This window comes from Pogoniulus pusillus, unplaced genomic scaffold (assembly GCF_015220805.1).
Source record: "Pogoniulus pusillus isolate bPogPus1 unplaced genomic scaffold, bPogPus1.pri scaffold_51_arrow_ctg1, whole genome shotgun sequence".
NCBI classification, from domain to species: Eukaryota; Metazoa; Chordata; class Aves; order Piciformes; family Lybiidae; genus Pogoniulus; species Pogoniulus pusillus.
In genome coordinates, this window is record NW_026974710.1 from 404044 (window position 1) to 415183 (window position 11140).

At 56.2% G+C, this 11140-nt stretch overlaps 1 protein-coding gene and 1 long non-coding RNA gene across 6 annotated transcripts in view; one reads left to right on the forward strand and one right to left on the reverse strand.

Moving 5' to 3' along the window:
• Positions 1–11140, reverse strand: part of LOC135174253 (gastrula zinc finger protein XlCGF26.1-like) — a 182787-nt gene that overhangs the window by 104042 nt on the left and 67605 nt on the right. The window lies entirely within an intron of this gene.
• LOC135174260 (uncharacterized) overlaps positions 2293–11140 on the forward strand; it is a 128518-nt gene continuing 119670 nt past the window's right edge. The window contains exons 1-3 of one of the 4 annotated variants that reach the window (XR_010301838.1): positions 2293–2534; positions 6535–6623; positions 9997–10118. This is a non-coding gene — a long non-coding RNA (uncharacterized LOC135174260). Of the gene's footprint in view, positions 2535–4700; positions 5132–6534; positions 6624–9996; positions 10119–11140 lie in introns of those variants that run through there. The other 3 variants (XR_010301837.1, XR_010301839.1, XR_010301836.1) reach the window with 3 other exon arrangements.

Sequence of the window (11140 nt, forward strand, 5' to 3'; positions counted from 1 at the left end):
GGAACGGGAGCAGAGGATCCAGTTTATGGTGTGACTTGCCCAGGCGTTACTGGGAGAGTTTAAAGGCACCCAGGCTGGAACTGGTGCCTTGCCCAGTCTGTGCTGGGAGGGGGTCAGGGTATCCAGGTTCTACTCTGCCAGGGCCCAGGCTGTGCTGGGAGGTTTAAAGGGCTCCAGTATGTGCTGGCATCAGGGGGTCAAGGTCTTACTGGGATGAGATTGAAACTGTACTGGCATGGGAGCAAGGGATCAGTGTGTACTGGAGTGGGGCCCAGTGTGTGCTGGGAGGGGAAGAGTGGGTTCAGCCTATACCAGAGCTTGTCCTGTCTGTGTTGGTGGGGTCAAAGGGGCTCAGGTGTACCTGAGATGCTGTCGTGGAGGGGAAGTTAACTGATGCCAGATGATATTTTCCCACAATTGATACTGCTCATTAATTTTGCTGCTCAGAGCTCTGCCCCCCCCCCCCCCCCCCCCCCCCCAAATTTCAGGAATGTTCTGTTCTCACAGGGCTGTGGGAACATTCTGGGGGGAAGAGCCAGAGCCAGCAGTGAGCAGCAAAAGACAGAAACCAGAACTGCACTGGGAGAGAAGATTCCCGCGGCCAAATGCTGCTTGCGGTCAGTACACTGCTGGGCCACCAGAGGGGCTCAAGGAGCTCTTTCTGCTGGTGGCAGGAGGCAGCACAGAGTCACAAAGAGGCATTGAAGCATTTCCTCACAAAGTCTCATTGCCCTCTGGTGGGGGCTGGCCACAGTCCAGGCAGTGCCCAAATGCTGCCAGGGGCCTCTGTCTGGTGGGACGTTGAGACTTGATTCTTCCCAGGTGCTGGGGAAAGAGGCAGACAAGCTCTGAGCTTGTCTGCTGGCTCCTCTGGAGGGCCTGTGTGTGTGCAGGGCTTCTGAGCAGGACTCTCAGGGCAGAGGCAGGATGTGGTGCAGCCTCACTCAGTGTCACGCTGGCCATGCAGGCCGATCGCGTGCAGGCAGCCAGGGCCTGCTCCTGGCAACCGGCAGCAGTGGAGCTCACCAGGCAGACAGCAAGGCAGGAGGCAACTGCAGCAGGCAGCGGCAGAGCACGGCAGAGAGCAGGCAGCAAAGCAGAGGCTGTGCACCTGCATATCTCCTTTCCTCAGTGTGGGCTGAGCTTCATTGCCCTTGGGACACAGAACAGCCAATCAGGATGGCAGGTAGCCAGGCCTTGCCACATCAGGCAAAGGCCCAGGCTCACTTTTCCCTGCTTTGGGAAAAGCACAGGCCCTGCACTGGGCAGGCACAAGCTAAGTGTGCTCCTTGTTTCCCACAGGGCCCTGGGCAGGCCTCACTCAGTGGGTGCAGGTTCCTTGGTGTCCTTTTCCTGCACTTGCCTCTCTGGTGGAGCAGAGAAACAGCCTGGGCAAGGCAGGAGATGGAGAAGCCTATTTTGGGCCTGTCAGGCCTACCCCAGCAGTCTGCAGGGGTCTGTAAGGGTTTGCAGGAGTCTGTAGGGGACTGCAAGGATCTGTAAGGTGCTGCAGAGTACTGTAAGGGTCTGCAGGGGTCTGTAGGAGCCTGCAGGGAGCTGTAAGGATGGTGCTTGCTGAGGTTTTCAATCACCTACACCTGGGATAGCCACAGGGAAATGTGACCTGAATTGTGATGTTCATCAGTGCAAATCTTGGTTTAGATTAGACAGAGAGACCTCAGCAGTGCTCTGAGTGACACAGACAGGGGTGGAGTGTGCTGGGGTGAGCCTGGCTGGGATGGTTTGGTGAGAGGAGTTAGATGATTGGCTGTGAGAAGGAGCCAATGGAGATGTCTGCTGCACTCACTGGCTGTGAGAAGGAACCAATGGAGATGTCTGCTGCACTCATTGGGTGTGAGAAGGAACCAATGGAGATGTCTGCTGCACTCATTGGCTGTGAGAAGGAACCAGTGGAGATGTCTGCTGCACTCATTGGCTGTGAGAAGGAGCCAATGGAGATGTCTGCTGCACTCATTGGCTGTGAGAAGGAACCAATGGAGATGTCTGCTGCACTCATTGGCTGTGAGAAGGAACCAGTGGAGATTGCTGCACTCATTGGCTGTGAGAAGGAACCAGTGGAGATGTCTGCTGCACTCATTGGCTGTGCAGAGGATCCAATGGAGATGTCTGCTGCACTCATTGGCTGTGAGAAGGAGCCAATGGAGATGTCTGCTGCACTCATTGGCTGTGAGAAGGAACCAGTGGAGATGTCTGCTGCACTCATTGGCTGTGAGAAGGAGCCAATGGAGATTGCTGCACTGATTGGCTGTGAGATGTGTCAGGACAAGAACTCAAACAGGCTCTGGGCGGCGCTGATTGGCTGCGGCTGCAGGCTGTGGGCGGGACTTGGGTTCCGGCCCGAGCTCCGCTTCCGCTCCCCGGAGCCGTGGCTGCGGCCGCGGCAGAGCAGAGATCTGCAGCGCAGGCTCTGGGCTGGCCCAGGCCCGCAGGAGCCTGCCGGGGCCGGCGCTCGGCACCTTCCTGTGCGCGGAGCTCTGCCTCGGCCTCTGCTCTGCGTCCCCTGCGTGTGGCAGGTGGGGAGAGGGCAGCGCTGGGGCTGGGGGGGAGCGGAACCCGCGGGGGCTGAGGGTCTTGTGCTGGGGTTGGGGAAGGGCCTGTGGGGTCGGGGGTGCGGAGGGTGCGTGGGGTGCGTGGGGGTGCGCTGGGTGGGTGCAGGTTTGTGCGGCAGCAGTGGGCGGGCGTGGGTCAGGCTCTGCGTGGCTGTGGTGTGGGTGAGGGGCGTGAGGGTGGGAGTGGGCAGCGCTGGGGCTGCGAGAGGCTGTGTGCGGGTGTGGGGGGTGTGAGTGTGGGGAGCTGCGTGGGGCCGTGGGCAGGCCGTGGGGAGCTGCGTGGGTGTGCGGCGCTGGGGCGGTGTGGGGAGCTGCGTGGGGCCGTGGGGAGCTGCGTGGGTGTGTGGTGCTGGGGGCGGTGTGGGAGCTGTGTCCGTGGGGTGTGGGTTGGGCTGGCAGAGGTGTGCAGGGGGTGTGTGTGCGGTGCTGTGGGAGGGCTGTGTGCGGCTGTGTGGGCGCGGGTGGGGCCGGGCAGGGGTGGGTGTGTGGGGGGCTCCTGGTGCCGCTCTGCCGCTCTCTGTCGCTGCTCGGGGCAGCTACAGGCCCCCTGTGGCCGCTGCTGTGTGAGCAAGCGGAGCCCACGGGTGCCCTGCGGGGTCTGCCCTGGCGCTGTGTGCCTGGCCCTGGCCCCTCTGCTGCCTGCTGGGCTGGCGGCAGAGCTGAGGTGGGAGCGGCGCCGTGGGGGCTGGTGTGGGCAGGAGAGGTGGCGGTGAGCGTGGGGCTGGCTTGCGGCAGAGGCTGCCGTGGAGGCTTCGTGTCCGCGGCGAGCCCTGGGGCTTGGAGGCTTCGTGGCGGCAGGGGCCGGGCGGCTGCGGTGCTGCAGGGCAGCGCTGGGCTGAGGGCTGGGCCCGGGGGGAGCCTGGGGCAGGCCGTGGGCTGGCTTTGGTGGGGGTGCCAGGCGTGGGTGCGGTGGGGGTGCCAGGCGTGGGTGCTGTGGCTGTGCCGAGCCCAAGCTTGGGAGCGCCTGGGGCCAGTGGCAGCCGTGGGGCGGTTTGGCTGTGCTGGGGGCGGTGGCATCGGAGCCCTCTGTGCCCCCCAGAGCCTTGCTGTGGGGGTGTGGTGTGCCCAGCCCTGTGCTGCCAGCACTGCCTCGAGTGCCCCCAGCCCCCTGCCTGTGTCTGGGGACCCTCTCATTGCCCTGAGGGCCCCCAGAATGGCTCCTGGCACTCAGAACTGCCCCCAGGGTGCCCCAGGGCAGCCCAGGCCCCTCAGGTGCCTGCAGGCAGCCTCAAAGAGCAGCCTGGGACCCCAAAATGCTTTCCCAAGGCTCTTTGGTTTCCCTCCTGGCATCTCAGATTTGCCCCCAGGGCCCCCAAAATGCTCCTTCTGTATCCCCCAAATGCCTCCTGTGCCCCCCAAGTACCCCCAGGGCCTGTGGGGTGGTTTCTTGGGGCGTTTTTGGGTGAGGGGTGCCCACGGGGGGTGGCAGCTCTGGTCGCAGCTGTCCCTGCAGCCTCTGTCCAGGCTGGAGCTGCCCAGAGCTGCTCCTTTGCCATCCTGCCCAGGGTGGGCACCTCCCAGCCCTCTGCCAGCAGGCAAAGCAGGCCCCAGCAGGACAGGGCAGGCTGTGGCTGGCAGGGACAGAGCTGTGCAGGCTGCAGAGGCAGCAGCAGGCCCCAGGCTGGCTCCAGGGGCTTTGTGTGTGCCAGGTGGAGCTGAAGCTGCTGAGAGCAGGCAGGAGAAGGCCTCAGGGACATGAGTGGGCACCTCCTGCTGCTCCAGCCCCAGGGGCTGCAGGGGCTTGCTGGGCAGAGGTGCCCACACTTGGCAGGTGGCAGCCTCTGCCTGCCCTGGGGCATGGAGCTGTGCCCTGCTCTCTGCAGGTGTCTCTGTGCCCCCAGCTGGGCTCTGCCTTTGTCCCTGCCCTCAGCAAGCCCCAGCCCTGTGCCCAATGTGCCCAACTTGCCCTCAGCACCCCAGTGAGCCTCTGGTCCTTTGGGGTGCCAGGGGGTACCTGAGGGTGCCAGGGAGGCACTTGGAGGTCTCAGGCTGCTGTTGTAGCTTTGCTGGGGGCATTTTGGGCTGGGCCTTGGCTCCTCCTGCTTGTGCCAGGGTCCAGCGTGGGCTGCTTGGGGCGGGGCACAGGGAGTCAGGTGAGGCTGTTTGGGGGTTCAGGGCTTTAGCCCCCCCCCAGTGCCAGTGCCTGCAGCTGGCAGTGCTGGGCCAGCAGCCAGGGGTGCTCCTGCCTGAGCCCCTGGGCCTGGCCCCACAGTGCCTGCTCCTCGTGCTGGGCCTTCTGCAGAGCTGTGCAGAGAGGTTCCGGAGGTGTCAGAACCCCCCAGAGCCACAGCCCCCCCCGAGCCCCACAGCCTCCGCCCTCAGCAGCCTGAGCCCAGGGCTCCCTCCCGCCCCTCCGGCGCCGAGCGCAAGGGGGCGCAGGTGCGGCAAGGCCCCGCCCAGAGCTGGCAGCCAGAGCCAATGGGAGGCGTGGGCAGAGCGGCCCCGCCCCCAAGGGCGCTGTGGGCTCCGGCCCCAGGGGCGTGAGCGCCATTTTGGCTGGTGCTGGGCAGCGTCGTGGGAGCGCTGGAGCAGAGGCTGTGGTGTGCGCGGGCAGCGCTGCGGTGAGAGAGCTGCGGGAGCGTGAGGGGTGGCGGGGGAGAGGAGCCGGGAGGGGCTGCGGGGCCTGGGGGAGCCGAGAGCGGCACCGGGAGGGGCTGCGGGGCCTGGGGGAGCCGAGAGCGGCACCGGGAGGGGCAGAGTCAGAGCTGGGTCAGAGCTGCTGAGGATCTCTCCGCAGGGAGGTTGTGGCGAGAGCTGTGCGGAGGTTCTGTGGAGCTGTGGGGAGTTGGTGCGAGGCTGTGAGGAGCTGGGGAGAGCTTTTGGCGCTTTGTGTTGCGGCTGTGTGCGGGGCTGAGGAGGCGCAGAGTGGTGCGAGTGTGTGTGAGGCTCCGGGCGAGAGGTTTGGGTGCGTGGTGAGGGGGTTTGGGCAGTGGCAGGGGCTTGGAAGGGCTTGTGCTGAGGGTTTGGTCAGCTGCAGGCGTTGGCAGCAGCTGGTGAGGCTTTGTGAGGCAGTAGTGAGGCTCGGGAGGGGTTTGTGAAGGCTGCTGGAGAGTGGCAGAGGCAGAAGCTGTGTGAGAGCTGTGCACAATCAGTGTGCAGGAGTTGGGCAGGGCCTGGAGTGAGGCTTTAGAGGAGGTTTTGGTTCTTTCTGGTCACTCTCAGTGACTTCTGAAGCTCTTCTGAAGATCTCCAGGCTTTTTTTCTGATCTTTTTCAAAAGTGTTTTCATTCTTTTGAGGCCTTTAAAATGCTGTAAAGATTTTTTTTGTTTTCTGTTTCTTCTGCTAGTTACTTTTAAATTTTTTTTTCATATTTTGAAGCCTTTTAAATGATTTTTTTGAAGATATTTTTTAAAATTCCAGGCAGTTTTAATGATTTTTGGACCTCCTTTGTCCAGGTTTAGGCTATTTTAATGCCTTTTGCAGCTGTTGTGGTCATTTTCAGGCCGTTTTGGTGATGTTTGAAGAGATTTTGATGCTGTTGAAGTGGTTTGTACAAAGCAGTTTGAGTGCCATAAAACTGCTGAAAAGCTTCAAGCCTCGCAAGGGAGATTTTAAAGCCTCATTAGGTTGCTTTATGAAGTCCTAAGGCATTTGGAGGATTTGAATCAGTTTCCAAGGGGGTTTGAGAGCTGCACAGAGATGTTGATGGCTTCTGGGGTAGTTTGAGACCTCTTTGAGTGTGTTTGAAGAGTGCAAACAGATGAATGAGCCTGGGGAGTCTCTCTTGAGCATTAGTTCCTGTGACTTGTTGAGAGTTGCTGGAGAGATTGGAATGAGATGTGAAGAATTGTGGATCAGCTCTGAAGGGATTTGTTGCCTTTTGAGGTAGTGTTGAGGTAGTTTGAGGAAGTTGTGTGAGGTTTGAGAGGTTTGTGATGAGGCTTTAGAGGCCTTCAAGAGATTTTAAAGAGATGTTGATGATTTTCAATGCAGCTTTAAGCCTGTTTCATTCTTTTCTGGAAGGGTGTGGAACGCTTAAGGAGACCCAGAAAGGTCTTGAAGTCTCTACAGAAGGAGTTGGAAGAGTTGCAGAAAGGTTTTAACAACTTCTGGTGAGTTTTCTAAGCTGTTTTGGTGATTTTCAGGTTTGTTTGAAGAGTTTGTCAAATGCAGAACTCAGGCAAGTGTCTGCAGTGCTGTTGAAAGAGTTGAATGCATCTTGAGGTGCATTTAGGAAGTTGGAGGAGTTTTGAAGCTGTTAATGAGGCTTTAGAGGCCTTTAGGAGTTGTGAAGAGCTGTGGCTCTGTCCAGCAGCTGAGGTTGATCTCTTTGCTGCCTTCCACTGCCCCAGCCTGCTGCTTCCTGGCTCCTTTGCTATTGCTTAGCTTGAACTGTGCAGTTTGTGCCCATTGGCTCCATTACTGTAATGGTTTGGGCTGGAAGGGCCCTTAAATGTCACCCAGTTGCAACTGTCTGGCATGTGCAGGGCCACCTCCTAGCGGCCCAGATTGCTGAAGGCCTCACCTAGCGTGGCCTTCAACACCTCGAGGAAGGGGAACTCCCAACCTCCCTGGGCAGGCTGCTGCAGTGTCTCCCCAGCATGACTGTGTGGAATTTCTTCTTAGTGTCCAGTCTGGGTCTTCCCTTTTGCAGCCTCAACCCATTCTCCCTTATCCTGTCAGTCCAGGCCCTTGTGCAAAGTCCCTGCCCAACTTTCTTGCTGGCTCTTTCAGGTCCTTTTCTTGCAGGTGAATCTGCTTTTGAAGGGATTGTTCTGGGTTTAAGAAGTGGGCTGTGTGCAACTGCCAAGTGCAGTCCTCCTGGGACCAGGGAGTGCAGGAGGTGGAGCAGGAAGTGTCCTCTGTCTTATTTCATTGCCATAATCCTGCATGCACTGCTCCTACAAAGTGGCTGCACTCTCAGTTTTCTTCTCCCTGACTCTCTCCGCTGGCAATGTGGACCTCACCTCTTCTGTGTGCAGGAGGTTTGCAGGCTGATTTTGGCCTTGACTGTGTTCATTTTCTGCTGCTTCATTTTGTTTTGTTATGATGGAAGTAGGGAGGTATGGTGAGGAGGGGGCATGGAGGCCTGGGGTTTGTCCTGGTTTGGAGGGAGGTTTTGGGGAGCTTTGTTCTGAGGATATGTTTGGAGAGCTGTGTCTGAGGTGGACTATGGCTGGAAAGCTTTGGGCTGAGGAGGTCTGTTGGAGAGTGGTGGCCAGGGCAGACTCTGGTCTTGTGTATCTCAGCTGCTGTTGTAGTGCTCTGTGTAGTTCCTCCTGAGAGTTGCCTTTGCACTGCCAATGGTTTCCTGCCTGGTGTGGAGAGTTTGTGTTTAGCTGCTTTGAGAGGGGTTGAGGAGCCTCTGTGTGCTCTTGCAGCCAGAAGTGGAGAGCTGAAAGGGTTTAGCTTTTGCCAAGCTGGTGACACAGGAATCCCTAGCAATAAAAGCTGTCCTCTGCCTTGGGCTGCATCTCTGGAGTTGGTGTTTTTGGTGTGTGAAGCATGAGGGTTGTGGAGCTTGCTGCTGCTGTTGGAGTTGGTAGAATGAGAGCATAGTTTGGTGTGGCCAAAGGCTTGAAGCTGGCAGAGTGCAGCTGCTGGGTTGAGCAGTGCCAGGGGAGCACTGAGGCCTGGCCCTGAGCATGAGAGCTGCAGAGCTGATGACCAGCTGCAGGATGAGGGAGTCCAGTAGTGGCCTGGGCAGGCTGTTGCAGGGCTTGATGGTGGAGTTTGTGTTGTGTGCAAGACTTGGCCAGATGGCATCGTGTTGGAAGGGACCCTCAGAAGACATCTTATGCACCCCGTGGCAGTGATCAGGGCCATGTGCAGCCAAAGCAGGCTGCCCAGGAGCACATGAGCTGTGATGTGGAATGTGTGCAGGGCTGGAGCCTTCAGCAGCTCCCTGGGCAGGCTGTTGCAGAGTGTCAGCAGCCTCCTTGTGCAGAACTTGCTCCTGCTGTGCAGCCTGACTCTTCCCTGCTCCAGTTTGAATGCCCTGTCTGATGTCCTATCCCCACAGGCCCTTGTGCACAATCCCTGCCCATGTTGCATGTAGGTGCCCTTGAGAAGTGGAGATGCAGGCTGCAAGGAGAGCCCAGAGCTGCTTTTGTTCAGTCTGAGGAGCTGCCGCTCTCTCAGCCTGTCTTTGTAGGAGAGGCTGAGTCAGAGCCAGCCCCCCACTGTTCTGGGCTTTGTTTTCCCTGTGTGTGCCAGCCTGAGAAAGTTGTTCTGTTGTTGAGGGCCTGTAGGCCCCAAAATAGGCTTGTTTATGCCTTGCCCTGCCTGGACATGTTTTTTCTGCCTAAACCAGAGGTAAACACATTAGATGGATAAAGGGGCACAGTAGACCTGGTGCCATAAAGTCTGCTCTGCCCAGGAGCACTGATTGTAAACATGTTTTCATAGAATCAGCCAGGTTGGAAGAGACCTCCAAGATCATCCAGTCCAACCCAGCACCCAGCCCTATCCAGTGAACTAGACCATGGCACTAAGTGCCTCATCCAGTCTTTTCTTGAACACCTCCAAAACTCTTGCTGCTTGGTGCATTTTGATTGTTTTCAGTGGTTTCTGTTTGGGTTGTTTGAGCTTCCATAAATAGATATAGTAGGAAAAAACCACACTCATCATGCTCAAGTTTGTGGCTAAACCAGGATCACTTTTCCAGCACCCTGACCAAATATCTTGTCATCACTCAGAGATCTGCACATATCTGTACTGCTGGCACTCTGGTTTCTGAGTGAAGGAAACCGAAGTGGAGAAGAGAAAAAGCAGCTGTGGTAACCTCCTTCCAGGTCCCTGCATAGATCATCAGGGCAGTATGATGCTGGGCCGTGAAAGTGGCACATGTGCCAGAGAACATACATATAGACAGTCATTCAGCAGCAACTCACTGAATCTGAGCGTGGTCTTCCAGACCATTGTGGTGTTGTTGTTTCCATCTCCTTGAAGTGCACCTGAGGAAGCTCAAGGAGTTGATAGGTGAGGCATGGCAGGTTCACAGCTTGTCGGTGACTTATCAATGGGGTTTTTATAACGCTTATAAATATCTAAGGGGTAGAGGTCAGGAGGATGGGGCCAGGCTTGTTTAAGTGCTGGCCAGTGACATGACAGAGGGCAATAGGCACAAACAGGAATACAAGGGATTTCACTTGGACTTATGGAAAAACTTCCTTGAGAGTGCTGGGGCACTGGAGCAGGCTGCCCAGAGAGGCTGTGAAGTCTCTTTCTCTGGAGACATTCTCCAGAGAAATGATGCTGGGCAACTTACTCTAGGTGATCCTACTTTAGCAAAGGGGTTGAACTAGATGATTTCCAGAGGTCTCTTTCAGCCACTACCAGTCTATATTTCTGTGATTCTGTAACTGTTCAACAAAGGAGTGGTAGAGACTCTGTTCCAGCATGTGGTTTTCCATGAGCTCAGTGAATCAGAAGGGAAATGAATTATAAACCACCGACACAAAAGGGTGTCTCTTTCTCTTCTAGATCCAGTTCCTGCTTCCTGAGCTACTGCTCTAGTTTCTGCATCTAGAATACAGCTCAAGCATGAGAAGCATTGCTGTGAGGCAGCAGCCAGATGGATCACTGTAAAGGTAGTGGCATCTCAGGTGAGTTTCACATTGGCTTTAAATATGACACAACATTTCCTCCCTTGTCTTGTCTTTTATTTTTCCCAAGCTGTAAGAATTCTTGATACTGACAACAAGAACATAAAAAACCATGAATTCAGGTGGCAAAGTCAGGAAAGTCACTGTTCCTCTGAAGCTGTAAAATCAGGTGCTGCTGCAAGCCCAGCCTCTGCTGCTGCCAGGCAGTGTCATTGAACAAAAATATGGGGACTCATGCCATTTAAAAACCTCTGCAGCATTTCTCCCAAAGCTCATATCAAAGCTTTTGGGGAAACACTAGGAGAATTTGACACATATTTGAGAAAATGCACAGCAACAGCCTTGAAAACATTTAGGTATTTGGGAGTGGGGGAGGAAAGAGGGTGTCCTTTTATTGTATTCTCCCCATTGTGTCAGTTGGGATGAAATGTGTATAAGGGAAATAGAAACTAGAAGTATTGTTTTAATGCAGCAGGTATTGAGGTGAAGTGATGAAGAATTGATTTAGTTTCTGCTTAAATTTTATCTCTGTCAAATTATGAATGGCTTTAAACTGCAAGAGGGTAGATTTAGACTGACTGTTAGCTCTTTACAGTGAGGGTGGTGAGGCACTGGAATAGATTGCCCAGGGAGGTTGTGGATGTCCCCTCCTGGAAGTTTTCAAGGCCAGGCTGGACAAGGCCTTGAGCAAGCAAGCCCCCATGCACCCAGCTCATGCCTGCCTAGTGTAGACTCGTGTCCCATATTTGGAAAGTCCAGGCAAGTGGCATTTGCCTATTATGGTAAGGTTTGGCTAACTGCCAACCTGATTGGTCATTCTAGTGGCCAAAGGGCCACTAATCTCGGCCCACATTCAATAAATAGGAGTGCACAGGTAAACAATGTGCTCAGACTGTCATGCTCGGGTGCCCCTGCATAGCTCTGATTCATTTGCAGCTCGGACTCCATACATTGATTGCCTGCCTGCATACCTTACTTGCAGAGCTCACTTAAGCCTGCCTATATATGTATGTGGAGCTCAT